Source organism: Callorhinus ursinus, unplaced genomic scaffold (assembly GCF_003265705.2).
Source record: "Callorhinus ursinus isolate GAN/ISIS: 27379988/994484 unplaced genomic scaffold, GSC_fseal_2.0 scaffold54, whole genome shotgun sequence".
NCBI lineage: Eukaryota > Metazoa > Chordata > Mammalia > Carnivora > Otariidae > Callorhinus > Callorhinus ursinus.
The window spans coordinates 16,327,097-16,349,575 of NW_027397116.1; the positions used below are offsets into that span (position 1 = coordinate 16,327,097).

The following is a 22,479-nucleotide window of genomic DNA, read 5'->3' on the forward strand; positions in this document are numbered from 1 at the left end:
TAATTTTGCCCTTCTTTAGACAATCACAATGTACCTAGAGGTAGCTAACTGTAGATATTTTATCAGGCTGTGATTAATTCACCACACTTGAATCATGTATCCTCAATCTTAATTCAGTGGCAGAAGTCATCACAAGAATGACTTGCCAACTCAATTTCCTGTGATATAGTTATGGTACCCAGTAAGCCTGCAACATATATGCGGAAGTAATCTACTAAAACCCCTAACTGAAACTAACAGGTGCAAGCTGCATTTATGAGAGAATCTATGCATCCCTTTTCCTAATGTCTGGTTTTTCAGCTGTACTGTGATAGCAGTATAACCACCAAGACGTCTTTATGTGAGTGCTAAATTGATTAAACAAGGAAGCCATTGGACAGAGGTGATTCTAATACCTTAGCAGTCTACGTAAGCAAACCAAAACCTAAGCCTGTAAGTGCTTCAAGGTTAAGAAATCAAAACCTAAGGATAATCAATCAGTCAACTAGGTTTTCTCAAATAAAGCAAATGTTTAAGCTACGGCCCGATCATTTCCTTGTTCTGCCTGTTTTCTAAACTTCTAGTTTGGCTCTGCCCAATTTGAATAGATTTTTGGCCAAAGAAACTCTTAAAAACTTAATATGCCTCAGTTTATCTTTTAACAAGTGTTTTCTGGCCTCTGGAATTGATAGGAAATTAGTTTGTGGCCAGTACTATAGTGAAAGTACTAGCATCTGGGTGACATAAAAGCAGCCATGATTTTAATGACTCTAGATCTTCCTTACTTAGACATTGGCTATTCCTGTAACCAAGAAAACAAGTTATTCTCAGTGCTATTAGATTTTTTTCATACTGAGTAAATGTTGCTTTGAGGAAGTGAAATCAGAAAAAGTATTAATCTGAAAGCAAGAACTTCTGACCCTGAGATGGAACCCTGATACTGATCTTGACATTCATCCTAACTAAATTTATAAATAAATCCATAGAGAAACCGTTAAATCAAATCCTTTACAAATCTCCAGTATAACTCTCTTCCTCAATGCAAAGCTATAAAGGCTTCAGTGTCTGATATCCCATCTGTCAGATGGCCCTGAACAGTGTGTTGTAGGATAAGCAATCAAAATATGTCAGGGGACGCTGAAAGACCAATGATTTTAAGCTGTGCCTATCAATAACAAAATTTTTATTATGATAAAAAGTAACAACTTAGTGGCATTGTTGAAAAACACACACAACGTGTCAGTGAATTAATTTTAAACTAATGATTACTACTGAAGATATCAAAATCACAAATATATGAATGAATGCATGCTGGAATTTTAATAAGTAATTACAACAATGTTACTTAATCTTCCTTTAACCTTTTATCATAGGTCCTTGAGCTGAATTCATTTTGTGAAGTATCTTGACTCTGTAAAGGGAAGGGTATCAATATCTCTATTAAGAGATAAATAAAGTAAAACAAAGAAATCAAGTTAATTGTAGGAGGTTGACTGATTTTAAAGCAACACAAAGACCCTTATGTAGTTCAGGGAGTTGGAAAATCACTTGAGAACAAAGGCTATCAACTAATTCAAGGTCTATTGCTAGAGAAACAGCTTAGGTGCCATTACACTGAAAGCCAACATGTTCAGTGTAGTTCCCATTTTTTAAGTTTGGTCTGTATCAGTGGTTCTCAAATTTTAGTATGCATCAGAATCACTTGGAAGGCTAATTAAAACACAGGAGTCTAGGCCCTAACCCTAGAGTTTTTGATTCAGTAGTTTCAGGAAGGGAACCTAGGATTGGACAGTTCTCACTTCCCAGATGATGCTAATGCTTCTGGTCCAGGGACTACATTCTTAGAATCACTGGTTTTATTTATTCTTTTCAAATTGAGGTGTGTTTAAGAATCCTTATAGATCTTGTTTAACATCCTAACTCCATGGCATGGTTTCTCCCCTGTTCAACCTCATTCATTTGGTTTGCGTGTCTCCAGCAATATTTGTGTGTGTGTGTGTGTGTGTGTGTGTGTGTGTGTGTGTGTGTGTTTTCAAACACCCCAAATGATTTTTATGTTGAAGTAAGATTGCAAAAACACATCTAAATATCTGGGGTGGAGAGGAGGAGAATAAAAGAATGGTTGGTTCTGTTTGCCACAACTATATATGTGTAGAGCCACCTAGGTACAGATGGTAACACATTTATGATGCTGACCCCTGAATAAATTGGACCACCCTTGTTTTCCCATAGGACTGCATTTCTGTCATGGTAGAACTGTGGCTTATTATTGAAACTGCTTAAATAAAAATGACTTAAGAATTCAGTCCTTGGACACTCAGCAATCAAAACAACTGCTGTAACTCTTACTCATTTTGAAGACAGAAGGTTCCTGTTTGGAAGAGCATGATGGAGTTTGATTTTTTTTTTTAATTAGAAATCTTCAATTAATAAACCAGAATTTGTATCAAGAGGAAGCATATATTTCTTTTAGAGCAATTTCTCTTCAGACAAGCATGAGGTGCAATTGTTGCCCTTGTTTTCATGATTCACACATCTTTCTTGGATACCAATAGAGCACCTTTGAAAAACATTGTAATACAATTCAGCTTCATAGTCTCAGCCTTAAATATTAAGGTTCTTACATGCTTTTCCACTTCTGATTTGGATTGAAATAAGTTCATGGTGAATAAAGATCATTTTAGAAATAATTCAAAGTTCAAAATGTAAAATGGTACTTATATATTATGTAACTTGAAGGTATATTTTACTTCTTGATTTCTGAGAACTGAATGCCAGTTGAGGAAGATATTACTGCCCCCCAAACCCTCACAAAAATGCTGCAAGAAGATTTAAAATTGATTTTGGAAGATGGATGAATGACAAACTGAAAAGAATAATGTGAAGTGTCATTAAATATTTCCTCTATCAAAAAATCTGGAAATATTATATGTTATTTCCACTTCTTAGAGAAAATGCTGAACTTAATGTGTCCAACTAGTATGTAACTTATATTTCTTGTCATTCCCATACTTTACAACCCGCAGTTCCTGAGGCAATATCAAAGTGGACAAATAGTAAGCCTAATCAGATAGGACTGTAATACAATGTTGCACGGGGTAAGCTAAGTGTGTTTTCTATGTAAATGCAATATTTCCATAGCTCCTATAGGAATAAATACTTCTGATATAATACCATTTTCTATGAAAAATGTGTTAGTTTCTGAAGGAAATTCTTCATAATTCTCGGAAAAATCATTAAAGTTAGCAGACAACTTCATGTAAGGGTGAATATCCATTTTGAAGTAAATAGCAGAATTGCAAAACTAGGGGAAAAATCTGAACAGCCCATCAATTCAACCATATAACCTATAGCATTTTAAATACAAAGCATTTCATAGACGTGCACGTTTCAAGTGATAGAGGTTTATTTATTGATATTTTTAAACTGATAGGAACATGGCTAAATGGCTTAGATGTCAAATTAATTAATCTGAGCATGAAAACGCTAATTCTTTAAAAACAAATTAATGCACAAAAGTAAGGGACTTAAATGTTCAGATAAATAAATGTTATTAGGCAACTTAAAGATAACCCTTCATTTACTGAATATTTTTATATATATATTTATCAAAACACGTAATTTTTATCACTTACACAGTGTAAAGTGAATACTGTTCATACTTTCAAAAATGTTTTATTATGACTACTTTGTAGAAATGGTGACAGTGCTTCTAAATGTAGTACACAAGACTAGTTCTTGTATGATCTTGGATTAAGTGAAAAAACGATTTCAAAGAGTAATTGAATTTACATCTAACAATGGAGTTATTGGCACTAGAAATTGGACAAAATATAATTTTTATTCAGGCACCACAGGACTGCAATTCCTCAGGGAAGAGAAACTCACAAGTGAGGCCCATCTCATTTAGCTCTTGAATCTTAAGGACTGAAGTATTAGAAGTGCAAAAAATACACTAATAGATATTTTTATAAGAATTCAGAAGGTTGATGAATTTCAGAGTGCTTTATAATTATATAGTTATTACAGCTGGAGTTGAATAGAGATGCCAAAAATCAGAGAGCAACTGTTTAGTCTGAACCACTTTTGAGAAAAGTACAAGGGATCTCTAACTCACAGAAATCAGTTGCAAATAATCTGGCAAAAAGTGGGACCACTGTTCCTTTAAAACTCCTTTGTATATGTTTTTTTCCTCTTTGAAGCAGGACTCTTAACCCTAAAGTTCACAATATCACATTCTATAAAAGAAATCCCTCTTTGGGAGTTTTCCTCTGAATTTCCATCAAATTTCTCTCTTACATCTATACTCACTTCCCTCCTGACTTCCTTACTAAAACACAAAAAGCTATAAAATTTTAGTGGCAAGAGTAAAATTACTTGGGTCTTCTTTATATTTTGGTCAGTATTATTGGCTTTGTGTGCTAAAGATGTAGGATATAGTTTGGGACATGTGGAATTAGACCATGAAGACATAATGTGTATTATTAAATAGAATATATTTAGCCAGAGACAGGGCTTGAAATGTGGTGATCAGGCTATAGTGATCCATAATTTTGACTCTGAAGGATTATTGAATATGACTTTGAATCATCCAGGTGGGTAGTCCATGAAAAAGAAAACACAAAAAGGAGTGCCAACAAACAGTAGATCAAAAACCTGAACACTGCTGTGAAGATATTCTAATGGGGTGACCACAGAAAGAAGAAACAAAAGGGAATACCAGAAGGAAAAAAAAAAATGAAAGAGGTGTGATTTCTCCCACATTCTCTACCTCATCTGGCCCCTTTACAATCTTTTGGCTAGAAAAAGGAGGATTTATTTTGCAGTTCTGGCTGAGTTCACATATGGTTCAGTCTAGGACCCAGCTCCACCCTCATGTCAAAATGGAGAAAAAATTGAGAAAAACAACTGTGAAATTTGACCACTTGAGGATCACAATGTTTAGACTATGGTTTCCTCTGTGATCCACCTGCTGCTGTTAACTTTTCATCATCCTCTGGTAGTTGCTATTTGGGTTATTATGTCCTGAGCTTTGAGATTGTAATGAGCAGGGAGGATAGGCTATAGGGATTTCACTCCATCTTGCCTGGTAAGGTTGTCAACCCATGAGTAATATATCAAATACAACAGAATTTGCATAGACCAGCAATACCAACTAGAATGTAAGAACTTTTGGGTTAGATGGTGTTTGAGAAACAAGATGGAGAAAAATAAGACCGAATTTCAAGTGAGTGCCTTATACAGGGGTGAACCCCAGATGGAATAAGATGATCTGTAAAACTACAAGTAGTGTGGACAATGTAGGATATTACTGCATCATAGTGTTGGAAAGTATTTCTATATACATGAAAAGCAAAAGGTATAAATTAAAAACCAAAAAATGAATTTGAATGTATCAAAATTAAGAATTTCCATTCAATAAAACAAAGCATATCATAGGAATAATTATCAGAAGGTAACATTTTGAGAAAATACTCTTATTGTCTAGAAACGAGAAAGGATTAAAATATACAAGGGACTCTTGAAAATCAACTAGGAAAAGACTAGAACCCAATAAATAGGCAGTTTATAAAAAGGAATCTCAGAAAGCTGAAAATCATATGAATACTGAAATTCATTTATAACCAGAAGAATACAGAATAAACTAATGATGGATATTACTTTATGTTGATAAGATTAGAAATATAGAGAAGGAAGTATCTATTTAAGAACCTTCATGCACTACTGATGAGAATGTAGTTTGGAGCAGTCATCCTGGAAAGCAATCCGGCAGCATTTACTCAAGTCAAGAATATGCATGATTTATTCCATTCCTCAATATATATTTCAAATAAGTTCTAACACTGGTCCTTAAAGGGCACATTAAAAGATATTCAATATGGCATTATATGTGGCATTTTTGTGACATTGGAAAGTTGGAATCAATCTGTCCAGTAGTTGGAGAGTATATCAAATTATTTATAGATCTGTGAAAAATGGAGTGGTTAGAAAAAGCAGATTCAGTGTGCTCATAAAACATGAATGAAGCATAGGAATATATTTGAGTTAAAATATGATATATATATTTAAAAATATATATAAATTTAAAATTTAACATGTCCCAGAAAGAACACATATAAATAAAACAATATAATAAAATCGTTAGAATTATTATTTTGGGGGACATGGGGGAAACAGAAACGGTGAGTGGAAATAAAGCAGAATAAATACATAAGACATATTTTATTTAATTTATATAATTTAATTAATTAATTAATTAAATTAAAGTGAGAGAGAGCATGAGCAGGGGGAGGGTAGGAGAGAGAACCAGACTCCCGGCTGAGCAGGCAGCCCAATGCAGGACTTGATACTGGGACTCCGGGATCATAACTTGAGCAAAGGCAGTCACTTAACTAACTGAGCCACCCAGGCACCCAAGACATATTTTAATATATAAGAAATTACATAGTATTTTTTATAATTTTCCTTGAATTCTGAAGTACGATTAGCTCAACCCCCAATAACTCATGTTTATTTTAAATGCACAAAAAATAACAACAAAATGCTCTTGTCATAAGGTTTCAAAATATTTTGTATGAGACAGTATAACAGCAAGTGATTAACTTTCCTTAGGGAACTCCTGCTGTTTCCTGAAGAACTTTTGATGTGTGTCTTAAGAAATAAACAGAAGTTGACCATCACTGTGAGACAGAACATCCCAGAAATAAGTGTTGGCACTATATCCTAGCTTTCTTCCTATTTTGTAGTCTCTCTGTCTTTCAGTATAAATGTACTACCACATGAGCTGTTTTTATAAAACACAAGTTTGACCATCTCATTCCTTCACTGCTTTAAAACTTCAGCAGCTCTCTGATTTCTGCAAATAGATTACAGTTTTTACTTTTGTGTCTCATCACAACCTTCCAATTACCATTGGTCCACTTTACTCACATCTCAAAATGGTAGACCGAAATGTTGGGTTGTGATTGGTATTGGATTCCATCTCTCAGGGTGTCTTCTGTTAAAGTGAGGACATTGGGAATGAATAGGTTCCTGAAAATTAGAACGAGGTATTATGTGCTGATGAAGCTGGGGACATTGAACCCCTAAATTTTGCTTGGTCTTTTTTGCCAATAGAAGCAGCTGTTTCACTCCCGAGAAAGTTAACCCTGCTTTGCCTAAAGAATGTGGTCTCCCCTAAAGTAGTTGTCTAGGAAGACAGATGATTCTCCTCAGGACCTACCCCTACCACCCTTCTTTGCTTCAAGACCTATAACTAGATTCCAGTCCCAGAAGTATCTGAAGGGAGAGGTACAAAGTATAACCCATGAGGTGTTGTACTACACTCCAAAATAACTGGATGAAGTTTTCTAATTTATATGGATAGAATGCTGGGTAATAGGGTGGGAGTGGATATTAATGATGTGGGGCAATGATGGAAGAAACTAAAGTTATATCAAGACAAATTTATTGATATGGACCACTAAGTAGAGATTCTCAATTCATTGTTGTAGTTCAGGGGATTAGTAAGGGCTCTAACTGTTTGTTTTTTTAGCTCAAAAGGCAGCTGACACTAAATGAAGCCAAAATCCAGACCTGATTTGGTATACTGTAGAGGAAGGTATCCAAAGGTTTAGAGAGATTGGAACTTTAGAAGAGATTTATCATTTAAGACCAGTTTACCCACTCCTCTCACTATGACTGAAAGTAATAAATTTGTGAGAGGAGCCCTAGTATTCTCGAAGAGTTCTATAGTTACTCTACTATGTGGGTCATACATTACTACTACCCTGGATTATGAACTGTTGCATTGGGGATAATTGGATATCAGGAGATGCGGGCCAAGAGGCAACCTAATTATCAAAAATAAGGTCATCATGGTGACTGTAATGGACAGCAATGTCAAAGCACTCCACAGGATAGGGTGACTCACAGAGACTTATGTTGTTGACTAGCTGATCATGGATTCCCATGAGGGGGATCCCAAATACAAGGGGTCTACTAAATTCTTGTTTGACTTTACAAGGGTAAGAGTTTTAGATCAAGTGAGCAGAAGTCCAACTTGAATTGTGAAAACAGAGTTACAGTCCCTCAGTCAATTCCTAGACTTGCATCAGTTTACTGGCACACACTCTATGAAGGAAGGTGAAGCAGATTTCCTTGAGGAAAGACCCCATGACACTACCAAAAATTTCTACTTTTAACCTATCTTCCAACCTTCCCCAACAGGACCTATGGCCTGTTGCCACAGTGAATGTGCATTTGGGGAAAAGGTAATAATCAGATTTTACAGGAGCTAATAGATAATGTCTCTGAACTGACACTAATTCCAGGAGATCCAGAATGTCACTGTGATCCACTAGTCAGAGTAGGAGCTCCTGGAGATCAAATGATTAATGGGATTTTAGCTCAGGTCCATCTCATAGTGGGTCCAGTGCATCTCCAGACCCATCCTTTTGTCATTTACCTGATTCCAGAATGCATAATTGGAATAGATGTACGTGGCAGTTTGCAGAATTCTCATATTGATTCCCTAATTTTGGTTAAAAACAACAACAAAAAGACAAGTGGGAGCTACTGCCTAGGAAGAGTAAACTAAAAGCAATACCTCCATCCCTGGAGGGATTGCAGAGACTAGTGCCACCATCTGGGACTTGAATGAGGCAAAGGTGATGAGTCCCATGGAATCCTCATTTAACTCACCAATTCGTCCTGGGCAGAAAATGTAGAGATATTGGAGAATGGCAGTGGATTATCATAAACCTAACCAATTAATCTAATTGTAGCTGCTGTATTCGGTGTGTCTTTATTGTTCAGTGCATCCCTGGTATGCAGCCATTGACCTAGCAAATGCTTTTTTTTTTTCCTTTCTTCTCCTTTTCTTTTCTTTTCTTCTTTTCTTTTCTTTTCTTTCTTTTTTTCTTTCCTTTCTTCTCAGTATCTCTTAATAAAAACCACCAGAAGCAGTTTGCTTTCAGCTGTCAAGGCTAGCAGTACATGCTCACTCTATCTCTGTGGCATAACAGCTTTCTAGTTCTGTATCATAATTTAGTAAACAGAGAACTTGATTGAATTTCTCTTCCGTAAGACATCATACTTGTCCATTGCACTAAGATTATGCTGATTGGAGCTGGTGAGCAAAAACTAACAACTATTCTAGATTTATGGGGAAGACATTTGCATGTAAGATAGTGAGAAATAATTCTGACAAAAACTCAGAGGTCTTCCACCTTCAGAAAAATGTCTGGAGGTGCAGTGGTATGGGGCATGTGGAGATATATTCTTTCTAGGATGAAGGATAAATTGTTCCTTCTGGCCCCTCTTGTTTTCATTTCTCTCTCCTTTTTTTTTTTCTTGCTTTCTTGTGGGTTATTTGAACCTTTTGGAGAGTCCACCTGAATTTATTTATTTAGTATTATTGAGAGTATCTCTTTTTATACTTTCTTATTATGATTGCTCTGGGTATTCCTATATATACACTTAAAAGAAGTATATATATACTTAAAAGAAACTATTGATAACAACATTTACCACTTCAAGTGAAATGTGGAAATAGTCCATTTAAGTACCTTTCCCACTTTTTTTTTCTTTTAGAGAGAGACAGAGAGCATGCATACAGTTGGGAGAGGGACAGAGGGAGAGAGAGAATCCTAAGCAGGCTCCAAACTCAGCTGAAACCCATGCGAGACTTAACCTCACAACCCTGAGATCATGAACTGAGCCAAAACGAAGAGTCCCATGCTCAAAAGGCTGAGTCACCCAGGAGCCCCTCCCTTTACCACTTTTAAATATCATTGTATTTGTATTTGTATTAACACCAAGTATCCAGTGGTGTTAAACATTTTTGTTTTAATCATCAAATACTATAAAACTCAAGAGGAAAGGATAGTCCGTGTATGTACTCATCTTTCTATTCTTTCCATGGTCTCTTTTTCCTTTTTGATGATCTAAGTTAACTTCTTTATCATTATCCCTTTTGTTTGAAGAACTTCAAACAAAGTATAGCTTCATGGTTGTAGAATTTGCCAGTGACATCTTTTTTTTTTTTTTCCTCTTTTTTCCCCCCCAGCGCTTGAAAAATATTGTGCCACTTTCTTCTCGCGTCTATGGTCACAGATGAGAAGTTTGCTGTCATTTTAATCGGTGTTTTTTTTATGGGTAATATGGTCTTTCTGGCTGTTTTAAAGATTTTTTCTTTGCCTTCAGTATTTAAAAAAGTATAATTGTGTCTTGGTGTAAATTTCTTCGGTTGATTATGTTTGCAGTTTGCTTATCTTCTTGGGACCATACATTTGTGCCTTTTGCCAAATTTGGGGAGTTTTCTGCTATCTTCAAATATTGTTTTAGCTCCAGTCTCATTTTCCTCTCCTTTTGGGATGCCAATATATCTTGTTGGATATATGTTGGATCTTTTGTTATTGTCCCACTGCACTGGACCCTGAGGCTCTATTCATTTTTTTTCTTTTTCTGTCTATTTTCTCTGTTCTTTTTTGTTTGTTTGTTTTAAGATGGGATGAAATCTATTTCGTTGTCCTCAGTTCACCAAATTTTATCCTCTTTTATCTTGCTCTAATAAAAATCCCATGAGATTTTAATTTTTGCTTTATGTTTTTATATCTATAATTTCCATTTGTTTCTGTTTTATAACTTCTGTGTCTTTGCTGAGTATTTCTATTTTTTCATTTGGTTCAAGAGAATGTGCAAGTGAATGTTGAAACAATTTTATGAGGATTGCCTTAAAACTGTCATCAGATAATTCCATCTGATTGAACTTGGTGTTAGTGTTCATTGATTCCCTTTTCTCATTCAAATTGTGATATTACTGATTATTGGTATGATGGGGCATTGTTTATCGTATCCTAGACTTTTTTGTCTGTTATGTTAGGAGGCTCTAATTCTTATTTAAATATTCTATTTTAGCTGGCAATCAATGTTTAGGGTTAGTATGTGGGTATTGACCTACTTTGGTGTGATGTGTTTTTAATGACAGCTTAATTTTTAGAGCCTTTCGGTCTGTTTGGTTTATCTAGTGCTGCTTTTTCTTCCATTGGACTCTGATGGTGCTGCACAGCAGAGCAGAAATAGGTTGCTTGGCTTCTCTAGGTGGAGGAGGGGTGTGGGGGGATCCTGCTATCCAAGCCTTCTGGTGGCTCCATGTTCTTGAGCAGGTGAAGATGCTCTTGGGCCTGTGAGGCCAAAGAGGCTGCCTGGATCATGTTGTTGTTGTTGAGTCCCTTCTGCTTGTTCAGGTAAATCTGGGCAGGCCAGGAAATTCTTGAGCACATACGACAAATAGGCTTCTAGGATAAGCCACTGACTATGACTGGACCCCTTTTTCTTGTTCCATAGACTCTCCCCAATATCCTTGAGTGAGGAGGAGAACCTTGGCCTGGAAGGATGTGCTTGTTGACTGGGATACTTCCTATAATTGGGTCTCTTTTGTAGGTACTACCTGCATACTCTAGAATCCCTTGGCTGAAAAGTGGAGGCTCAGACCTGGCAGCAAAAGAGCATGCTTTCCCTGGCCACTTATTTTTGGGTTCTCAGTAGTGTTCCTAGTACCTTTCCTAGTAGTGTTGGGTTCTTCTGAGGTTTTCAGAAGGATTTCCATCTAACCTGATAAAGGAATAAGCTTTCCTAGCTGCCTTCTGTTGCTAGGTCAAGAATTGGGATAAGGGAAGTCTGAGTGTTCTTTATCTGTTTGTTGAAGGGGTAACAAGTTGCTCTGATGCCATGATGTTTCTTCAGTCCTGAGGTTGCAAACCAGTTTGCATTCTCCATGCCACCTTTAAGAGTTTTATCTTAGTTTTATCTTGTGTCATTTCTGGAGTTTGTAACTGTGATTTAGCAGGATAGAGCAGGGGGGAAAACATCATCTTTTTCAGACTGGACATATTTGATTTAAATATTATCATTAAAAACATGTTTATTATTTCTAGTAAATTCTTATAGGATTTCAGTTGATCTCTGCCCATCATTAAAATTATATATTTGCTTAACATCTTCAAAAATGAATTCTGTGTTTAGTGTCTAGTTTATTTTATTGTCTTATTATTATTTATCTTTTATAATTTATTCTATCTTCATTTTATAAATGAGGAAAATTTGGATTCAGAAATGTAACTTTCCCAATTTTACTTAGCCACCAAACAGAAGAGCAAAGATTAAAAGACTAATTAGACTCAGTCCTGATACCATTCTCTTTTCTTGGCTTTTATGTAGCCTCTTTTGTGAGAAAAGCACACATAAGTGGGTGTTTCTTTTCTTAACATAGAAGTAACTAAATGTCCTTTGTGTGTGTATGTGTTTGTTTAATAAAGTCTTGGATGACACTACTGCTGTCCATTCCTCACAGATAATGTTAAGCATGACATAAACTTTATAAAGGTAGTATTTTTAGTATTATTAGTGTTTTTGTTTATGCTAGTGGTATGCCCATTTTTTGACTGTAGCATGACTGAGCTAGTTACTGGAGAGACTCACATGCATATTTTCCAATGTGCATTTGACGATACAACCTATCCATGGCTATATGTATATCTCTATGGATATGTGTTATAAAAATGGGAAATTATTTGCTAATCTAAGAGAATTATATTTCATGGTTATATTTTTGTGATCTTCCTTTTTTAGAGTGATCTTTATTATTGTTCAAGTTTAATCCAATTTCTAAAATATACTGATATACATATAAGAATTCATGCCATCTGGTATTCATTAAAAATTGCATAGAGGCCCCCATATATACACTAATTATTACAGGTTACAAGTTCATTATATACTGTAGATATTATCTATTAGAAGGAAGTGAATTCCTGAAGGAGCATTAGTATTTAAAGGAAGCAACATAAAAACGTTATTATTTATTTATTTTTTGGTATATCTAAAAAAAAGCAATGCAGGGCTTATTGTGAACTGTAAGATAAACTTCCAATAATATTAATAAGAAGCATTCTGAGGACTTCTACTTCCAGCCAAGATGGGGAAATAGGGACCAGATTCATCCTTCTGACTGAAATAATTAAAAAATAAATAAAAATGGTATGACATAATGGTTTTAAAGCCATCGAACATTAGGTAATATAGAAGAGTGATCCTTAAACACAGGAAACACACAAGGTAAGAGGGAAGCTCCGCAGCTTACCACCTTGAGAGATTTTCCAGGCTGTGGTGCAGGGAGCAGGGCCAGTGGCAGAGCCTGGCTGACTCTCTGAGTTGAAGGGATGTAGCTGAGAGATTAGGGAAGCCGTTGCAGATGAAGTTCACAGGGCAGGGAATGGAAAGGAGAGGAATCCATAGAGACCTCCAAGTGTCTGCACAAATGTTGAGTATTGAGTAGAATACCGATGAGCTCACACATGAAGTAGTGAAGACACAACTTAAGAATGGGAAATCGTACTCAGTATTAACACAGGCCACAAAACTGGCCTGTTTTCACCATAAGTTATGGAGTTGTGGGTATAGTACACAAAAAGCTCTTGCCTTAGCAGTGAGAGATACTTGGAATAAATGCTGCCCTAGACTTGCCTAACATATCTTAAAAACAAGATATAACTGTGGAACAACAGGTCATTGTTCAATGTGTATGATGTTTCAGTTATGCTAGATGAATATGTTCTAGAGATCTGCTCTACCACGTAGTACCTATAGTTAACAATACAGTGTTGTATACTTTAAAATTTGTTAAGAAGGCAGATCTTATGTTATTAAGTGTTCCTACCACCAAAACACCCTCACAAACAGCACCACCAACACAAAAACAACAAAATCAAAGAGATGGAAGGAAACTCTAGTAAATTCTTTAAAGTGGCATAATATCATTTAGAGATTAATGGAAAGTAACTAATGATGTATACTATAAACTCTAAAACAACCACTAAAATAAAATTTGTTAGAGGGTGTTGTAGCTAATAAGCCAACAGAAGATATAAAATAGAATGATAGTACTTGATTGATCCAGGGCGAGAGAGAGAGAGAGAGAGAGAGAGATGTAAATGGAAGAAGACCAGATGGGACAATGTAAACAAACAGCAAGATGAAAGATTTATACACAGACATAATATAATTCATTAATTATAAATGGCATGGTATGGACATCCAAATTAAAAGCCTGATATGGTCAATTGCATAAAAAGCCAAGAAACAACTGTATGCTGCCTTTAAGATGTCCATTTTAAATATAAAATCACACATAGTTTAAAGTTAAAAAGGTGGTGGAAAGATATAACTTGCTAGCATTAATCAAAAGAAACCTGAGGTGGCTCTTTTAATATCAGATAAAGTAGATTTCAGAGCAATGGATAAACCAGTTATTAAAAAATATTTTATAGGGGCACCTGGGTGGCTTAGTCGTTAAATGCCTGCCTTTGGCTCAGGTCATGATCCCGGGGTCCTGGGATCGAGCCCCGCATCGGGCTCCCTGCTCAGTCGGGAGCCTGCTTCTCAAACTTTCCCACTCCCCCTGCTTGTGTTCCCTCTCTCACTGTCTCTCTCTCTGTCAAATAAATAAATAAAATCTTTAAAAATATATTTTATAATGACAAAGCGTACAATTCATGAAGAGGTCATAACAATACTAACCCTAATATAATTGTACACTTAATAACAAAGCTTCAAAATACAAGAAGCAAACAATGATAGATCTCCAGAGAGAAAAAGACAAATCCATAATTATAGTTAAATATTTTTATACCACTCTCAGTATTTGATAGACCAAATAGACTAAAAATCACTAAGGATACAGAAGACTTAACTGCATTTTAATGAATTGAAATCTGTTACACATTCCATCAACAAGAGAAGACACATTCTTCTAAAGACCATATCAAACATTTAACAAGACTCTCTTTCCATATTCTGGACAATAAAACATGTTTAACAAAATTTTTAAAGAGTTATGCTATACAAAGTATATTCTCTGAATATAATAGAATCCAATTTGAAATTAATCTTGAAAATTCCCAAATATTTGCATTTTAAATAAAATAATTTAAAATAAAATCCAGACTTTGAGGAATAAATAAAATTAAATTGGGTTTTTAACTGTATAAAAATTAAAACACTATTTATCCAAATTTGTGGGATTCTACTAAAACAATACTTAGGAAATAATTTATAACACTAAACACCTATATAAGAAAAGAAGAAAGGTCTAAAATGAAGAACCACAGCTCTCATTTAAACCAAACAGGGGCTCCTGGGTAGCTTAGTCCATTAAGAGTCTGCCTTCAGCTCAGATCATGATCTCAGGGTCCTGGAATTGAACAGGAATTGAGGCCCCCGTTGGAATCCCTGCTCAGCAGGGAGTCGGCGTCCCCTCTGTCCCACTGCCCTTCCCTGCCTCCTCGTGCTCTCTCTCTCAAATAAATAAAATCTTTAAACCAACAAACAAAAGCTAGTAAGTGAATAACAAATGAAACCCAAAGAAGGGAGGAGAAAGGCAATAATAAAAATGAGAGTGGAAATCATTAAACAGAAAACAGAAAAGTAGGGTGCCTGGGTGGCTCAGTTGTTAAGCATCTGCCTTCAGCTCAGGTCATGATCCCAGGGTCCTGGGATCGAGCCCTGCATCAGGCTCCCTGCTCAGCGGGAAGCCTGCTTCTCCCTCTCCCACTTTCCCTGCTCATGTTCCCTCTCTCGCTGTGTCTCTCTTTGTCAAATAAATAAATAAAATCTTAAAAGAAAAAAGAAAAATAGTAGGGAAAATCACAGTAACCAAAAGTTGGTTCTTTTTTTTTTAAAGATTTTTATTATTATTATTTATTTATTTGACAGAGAGAGAGAGAGAGTGAGCAGGGGGGAGAGGGAGAAGCAGGCTCCCCGCTGAGCAGGGAGCCCGATGTGGGGCTCGATCCCAGGACACTAGGATCATGACCTGAGCCGAAGGCAGCTGTTTAACCAACTGAGCCTCCCAGGCGCCCCCAAAAGTTGGTTCTTTTATATTTATTTATTCATTTATTTATTTCATATAAGGAAATAATTTACTTGAGGTTTAACATGAAGTCATACAAATAAAATTTGTACGAACACAAGTCCACATAGAGTCATAGCACAGATAGCAAAAGACAGAGTAAAAACAAAGAAAATTAATTGGCAGCTATATACAGTTGATCACAGTTGTGTCTTGTACACTAGAAAGTTTTTTACAGAATATTCATCTTAGATCAACAGAACACCAATCTTCAATGTTGTCCTGCAAGATAGGTTAACTTGAGCAATCTTCTCCTGTTTTCTCCAGCATCCTCCTTTAGTGTGGCTGGTAACTACTGTGATGATTACCACCCTCTCCAGACACCTTGCCGTAAGTGCTCTATTAGCCACTGTAGTCTGTATGTCCCTGTCCATATCGATAGTTCCCATAGTTGTACCCAGTATAATCATAGCCTCCATAGCCACTGTGGTTTTGATCACCACCATAGACACTACTGTAATTTCCATATCTTGATCGTAAGAGTTATTAAATCCTTGGTTCCAGTTTTGGCTCTGACGTCCTCCATGACCCCTAGTACCATCTTGTCCATCAGCTGCAGCACCTCTTCCTCCTTGTTCTTGTTGCTGTTGCTGCCCACATACCTCTTTGGGTTGTGCAACTTTGATTTCACACTTCCCAGAACCAATTTGATATCTGTTTTCTTTTTCTTTTTTTTTTAAAGATTTTATTTATGTATTTGAGAGAGAGTGAGCTGGAATGAGCATGAGCACGGGAGGAGGGGAACAGAGGAGGATGGAGAAGCAGATTCCCCACTGAGCAGGGAGCCCAGTGTGGGGCTGGATCCCAGGACTGAAGGCAGACATTTAACCGACTGAGCCACCCAGGCACCCTGATGATATCAGCTTTCTAACAATGTCTTTATTGGCTCCTCGTCTGTATATATGAGAAAACAAAATTCTCTTCTTTCATTTGTTTTTGTATCCATGGAGTTCAATATTTTCAGTCTCTTCAAAGCCTCCAAAGTATCCATTAATTTGTTCTTCAGAACTATCTGGGCTAAATCCACCCACAAAAACCTTTTTGAGGTGTTCTTTCCTTTTTAAAGCTTTGGCCCTTTTGAGGCCTATCAGTTTGCCATCCAGTTTGTGTTCCTTCAGTTCCCAAACCTTATCAACACTAGCAGCATCTTTGAAAAGCACAAATCCAAATCATCTTGATCTTCCAGTCACCGGATCTGTTTTAATTGTACAGTCTACAACTTACCCAAATCGAGACAAATATTCAGTTGGAACTTTCTTGCTTGTATCCTAGCTCAAGCCTCCAATAAACGTTTTACTGTCATCCTGCTGATTCCTGCTCGCATTGATCTTGGATTCCTCTGCGAATTCCTCTGTGTTGTTGTACTCCTTCATGTACTCCTTGGTGGTGGGGCTGTCCCCTGGGGTGCTGGTGTGCAGCTGGGGGTCATAGCAGCAGGAGGTAGTGGGGTCTTGTATGGAGGAGGATTTAAAATGGTGGTGGAAGAGAAAAGTTGGTTCTTTCAGAAGGTCAATATTAATGACAGATCTCTAGCGAGACTGATAAGGAAAAAAAGAAAGCAGACCCACATGACAAATACCAGAAACGAGGTTACATCACTACAGATTCTACAGAGGTTAAGATATTAATAAGGGGAATATAATAAACAATTTTATGACAGTAAGTCCAACAACATAGAAAATAGACAAAACTAGGGGCACCTGGGGGGCTCAGTCACTTGGGTGTCTGACTCTTGATTTTGGCTGAGGTCATGATCTCAGGGTTGTGAGATTGAGCCTATGGTCAGGTTCAGCGCTGGTGGGGAGTCTGCTTGAGATTCTCTCTCTCCCTCTCCCTCTTCTGCCCCTCCCCATGCTTGCAGGCTCACTCTTTCTCTAAATAAATAAATGAATCTTTGGAAAATAGATAAATCTAAAAGCCATCCCTAATAAATACTGTCAACAAGTAGAAATACCAGGGAACTCCCTCAACTTGACAAAGGGCCTCTGTGAAAAACTTAATGCTAATATCATGTGTAATGATTAAATTAATTAATTAAATACCTTAATTAATTAAATATTTTAAACATCAGGAAAAAAAGGAAGAATGCTTTCATCGCCTCTATTCAACATTGAATTGGAAGGCTAACAAATGCAATAAGAAAAAAATAAAAATAAAAGCATTTTGGCTAGAAAGGAAGAAGTAAAATAGTCTTTACAGAATACATCCTTGCCCAAGTAGAAAATTCAATGGAATCTAACAAAAAATCTGCTAGAACTTATAGTTGAGAAGAATATGGTTTTTAGATATAAGAACAATATACAAAAATTTTATTTCTACATATTAACAATAGGTACCCTCAAAATAAAATTTAAAAGATACCATTTACAATAGAGAAAAAGTATGGTAAGCTGATTTTAAATTTTATTTAGGAATTCACAAGTTCTAATATAGACAAAATGACTTCGAAAACAAAAATTTTGAGGATTCACAGTATCTAATTTTAAGATTTATTATAAAACTCTATGTTCCATGTCAATATGAAACTAACATAAAGATATATAAAATGATTAACAGATGAATGAAGGAGAATAGGCAGTTTAGAGATGTGTGTGGATATATGTGTATGTATATATACAGAAAGAGTGAGCGAGAGGGAGAAGGTGTATAGAGAAAGGATACATAGGGAGAATAACCTTTTAAAACAAAGGTCTTGGGACATTTGTATATCGAAATGAAGAAAAAAAGACAAAAGAAACTGAAATGCATACAATGGACAGCATAATAAAAATAACTCAAAATGTATCATCAACATGAAAATAAGCTACACATTTTTAAATTTCTAAAAATAAAAAAATGAGAAAATCTTTGTGTCCTATGTGTGTGCCTAAGTATGATTTATTTAAAAATATATATAAATAGGACTTATTAAAAAATAAGAATGTCTTTCAAAAGATACTATTAAGAGAATTAACAGACTGGAGGAAAATATTTGAAAATCACATATCTGATGAAAGACTTCTATCTAAAATATATAGAGAAATCTCAAAACTTGATAATGAAAAAGCAGACATATCAATAAAAAGTAAGCAAAACATTTCAGCAGATAACTCACCAAAGAAAATGCACAGATGGCAAACAAGTCCATGAAAGGTGTTCAAAATCATTAGTCATTAGGGGAATGTAAATTAAAACTACAATATGATACCACTACATACACATTAGAATAGTGAAAACAGACAAAAACCCTGTTCAAACCAAGCATATGCAATGATATGCAGGAACTGAAACTCTTATATCCTATGGGTAGGAATATAAAATGGTACAAGTTTTTCCATTTAGGAAAAAAGTTTAGAAGTTTGAAAAAAAATTAATGTAAAATATAGACCTACCATCATCTGTGTATTTCTAGGTATTTATCCAAGACAAATCAAAGCATATGTCCCAATAAAAAGACTTGTACATGAATATTCACAGCATCTTTATAATAGCTAAAACCTGAAAACAACCCCAATGTCCAAAAAAGATGAATGGATCAACAAAGTATGGTAGAGCTATACAGTGGAATACTACTTGGAAGTAAAAAAGAATTTATTAATAATACATGACAGAATCTCAAAATAATTATTATGAAAGAATCCTGACAAAAATCTTACTCTATGATTGTATTCACATAAAATTCAGTCAAATATGTAATGAGAAATAAAAACAGATTAGTGGTTGCCTGGAAAAGGGTTTGGATGTTGAAGGGCTGGAAGGAGGAATTAAATAGCCAGGAGAAAACTGTCAGGATTGATGGATATGTTTAGTAATGGATAATGGTTTCATGGACATATATGCCAGAAGTCATAAAATTGAACACTTGAAATAAGTGCAGTTTATTTTTGCAGATCTTAAAAAAGTATTCTGGTTCACTATCAGAAAAATATAGAGCCATATTTTTCCGTATCACATGTACCAACTCAAGAAAGTTAAATATTATTTGTAAAACAATCTCAGTCACATACTTAATCTTAAAAAGATTCGCAAATTCTTAATCACAAGCATCTGGGTACAGGTATTTAGGTAGATAATGTAGCTGATGTGATACGTTTATTAAGCCCTATGAGCAATGTTAACAACAATTATACTCCTCAAGCTAATAGAACATTCATGTTTGATGTTTAAATAATTTCATTATCAAGATGAATAATAGGATTGACTTTGACAACTTTCTTAATTACTGATTTTGACAGGAAGCCAACACTAATTAGAATTTCATTTTTATAGAATGAATACACTGTTTGTAATCAGCCAAACATTCCTCAATTAAATCAGTGCTCTAATATTGTCCAATTTGTCATTTTAATTACTACATAATATATGTAGAAAAATAAGTATTTATGTTAATTTTAAAATATTACTTTATAAACAGACTAATTCATATGTGAGTTTTTGGTCATCTGCGATTTTTGCTACACGTGAAAGAGACATAAAAAGTATGTTTAGCACTTCAGTTAAATATTTAAAAACTACAAGTTTCTAAAGATTAACCTTTTCTAATTATTTTGGAAATAAAATTATTTTACTCTCCTATGGAAATGGGGACATTACAATAACCACAGCAACACCCAAAAGTCTTCTTTGAAATTCCTCGTTTGACCTGTGGGGCATAGGTTGATAGTGTGTCCAAAGTGCATCCAGAAAACTGGTAGACCACATGGTTCCTAGTTCACTTGGAATTGTTGAATCTCATCTGTTTTTGGAGAAACTGCCTGAAGGAAGTTATTCCAGCATGTCCTTTTTGCTCGTGCCAACAGCAAGGTGACATTTCCACTCCATGAAATGATTGGGAGTGGAAGTAGTCCCACTTGGGGGTCCCTAGTAATGGTAAATAATCCTTTCTTTCCAGGAGTACCTTGTGTGTCACTGGGATTGTATTTCTTGTACGGGGAACCAGGCATTAATTTCCATCCCTCTGAGAAAATAGTGACTTGCACCTGAGGGTTAGTCATGAGCCCTTTAAGTGTTTAAAGTCACAGAAGGCATCCAGGCAGGTCAGGCTCAATTGGTTGAACTGCCTTACTTCGGTCCAAGGTGGAGTCTGGGCGATCTTTAATACATCCAGCCTTTTCTCAGTTGATGTTTTGGACCAAGTAGAAAGGTGCCGCATGGCTTTCTAAGCTAACTGCTAATGGTCTATACAATTTATTCAGCTGAGAGTGTGGGGTACAAGGTTGAAGTCAATAGTGCAAGTTGATATCATTTTGCCGTGAGGGTCCTGTTGATAGTAGCTTTAGTTAAATGCCACATAAGACATTTCAAACCGATTTGGTTCCAGCCCTCTCAGTCAAATCAGAATCAGAGTGGCAGAGAGTATACACATATGGGAAAATTCTACCAGTAGTGATTTGGTAGAGAAAGGCAGATTATGTGCTGTTGGGAGATAATTCTCCATGAGTCTCTTTCATTTTTGAATGGCTTATATTAAGTTGTAATTTTTGAACTATCTTTTCAAGGATGATTATACAACAAACAGTGTTGGAACATAGAGATAGTGTCTCACTCTAGGGCAGAGGACACATGGGTTTGCTGACCAGTCTCTTTATTAGATAATCTATCTTTCCATGGCAACAGATAGGTGGGCTTGTAAGCACCCCAGTTTAAAAGACTGGAGATTTCTAAGCTTGAGGTTCCTCGGCTATAATCCAAGATCTCAGCATTCAGGACATCAGATGGGTCTTTTCATATTGCCTGGTGGGATGGCAGGTTCTTGCCTCCCTTGCCACATTCTGTAACCAAAGCATTAATTCCTGAGGATCAGGTTGGTGTTTCCTTGCACAAAGCGATGAAAGAGATGGGGCAGCCGTTATAGATTTGTATGTTTATTTGCACATTTGTTGTGTTACTTCATGGAAGCTTGTTTTTTAGGGACCCAGAATCTTTATATTGGCAAAGCCAAATTCCTTGAAATGTTTGGGTGTTCCCATTTTGTGAGTAAAGTCACTCTAGTGAGCCGCCGTAGAGTCCCTTTTCAGGGGAGGACTGAGGGAGTCATTACAGCGTGTATTTGCCATAACTTTGCCTGGTCCTTCTCCTGGAATCCTGGCTACGTGTTTAGTCAGTCAATTCAAGTTGTGGTTCAACTGGTTCAGATATGAATTGGCATAAAGTTTGTGACTTTAAACCAGGGTGACTCCCAATTGTAAGTTCTTTTCTTTTGTATTAAATTAAGCAATTCCTTTTTTGGTTACTTATTTTTATCTCAAGGGAATCCATGTTCTCTTGATCATCCCCAGGGACTTCTAAGGATTCGTTCACCTGTCCACTACCAACATATTGATATTCTTTATAAGAATTGCAAACAGTCTGCTTCTGATGGTTAAGCATCATTACTGTCTTCTTTATGTCATGCCCTTTACTATCCAGATGGTCAAATCTATGATTGTACATCCTACCATCAGCTCTGACCTACCAAGAACATCCACCACTTTTTTTCTAATAATGCCAGTACCCCTCTCACCCAAAGTGTCTTCAAGGCACTCTCCCAAATCATAGTCAATTGTTAGGCTGATGTTGTTACTCTCTTAATA

The 22,479-nt window shown here is 35.9% G+C and overlaps 1 pseudogene; it reads right to left on the reverse strand.

The window, feature by feature from the left end:
- Nucleotides 1–16,204: 16,204 nt before the first annotated feature.
- Nucleotides 16,205–17,301, reverse strand: LOC112839392 (heterogeneous nuclear ribonucleoprotein D-like; annotated as a pseudogene).
- Between the last annotated feature and the right edge of the window lie 5,178 nt (nt 17,302–22,479).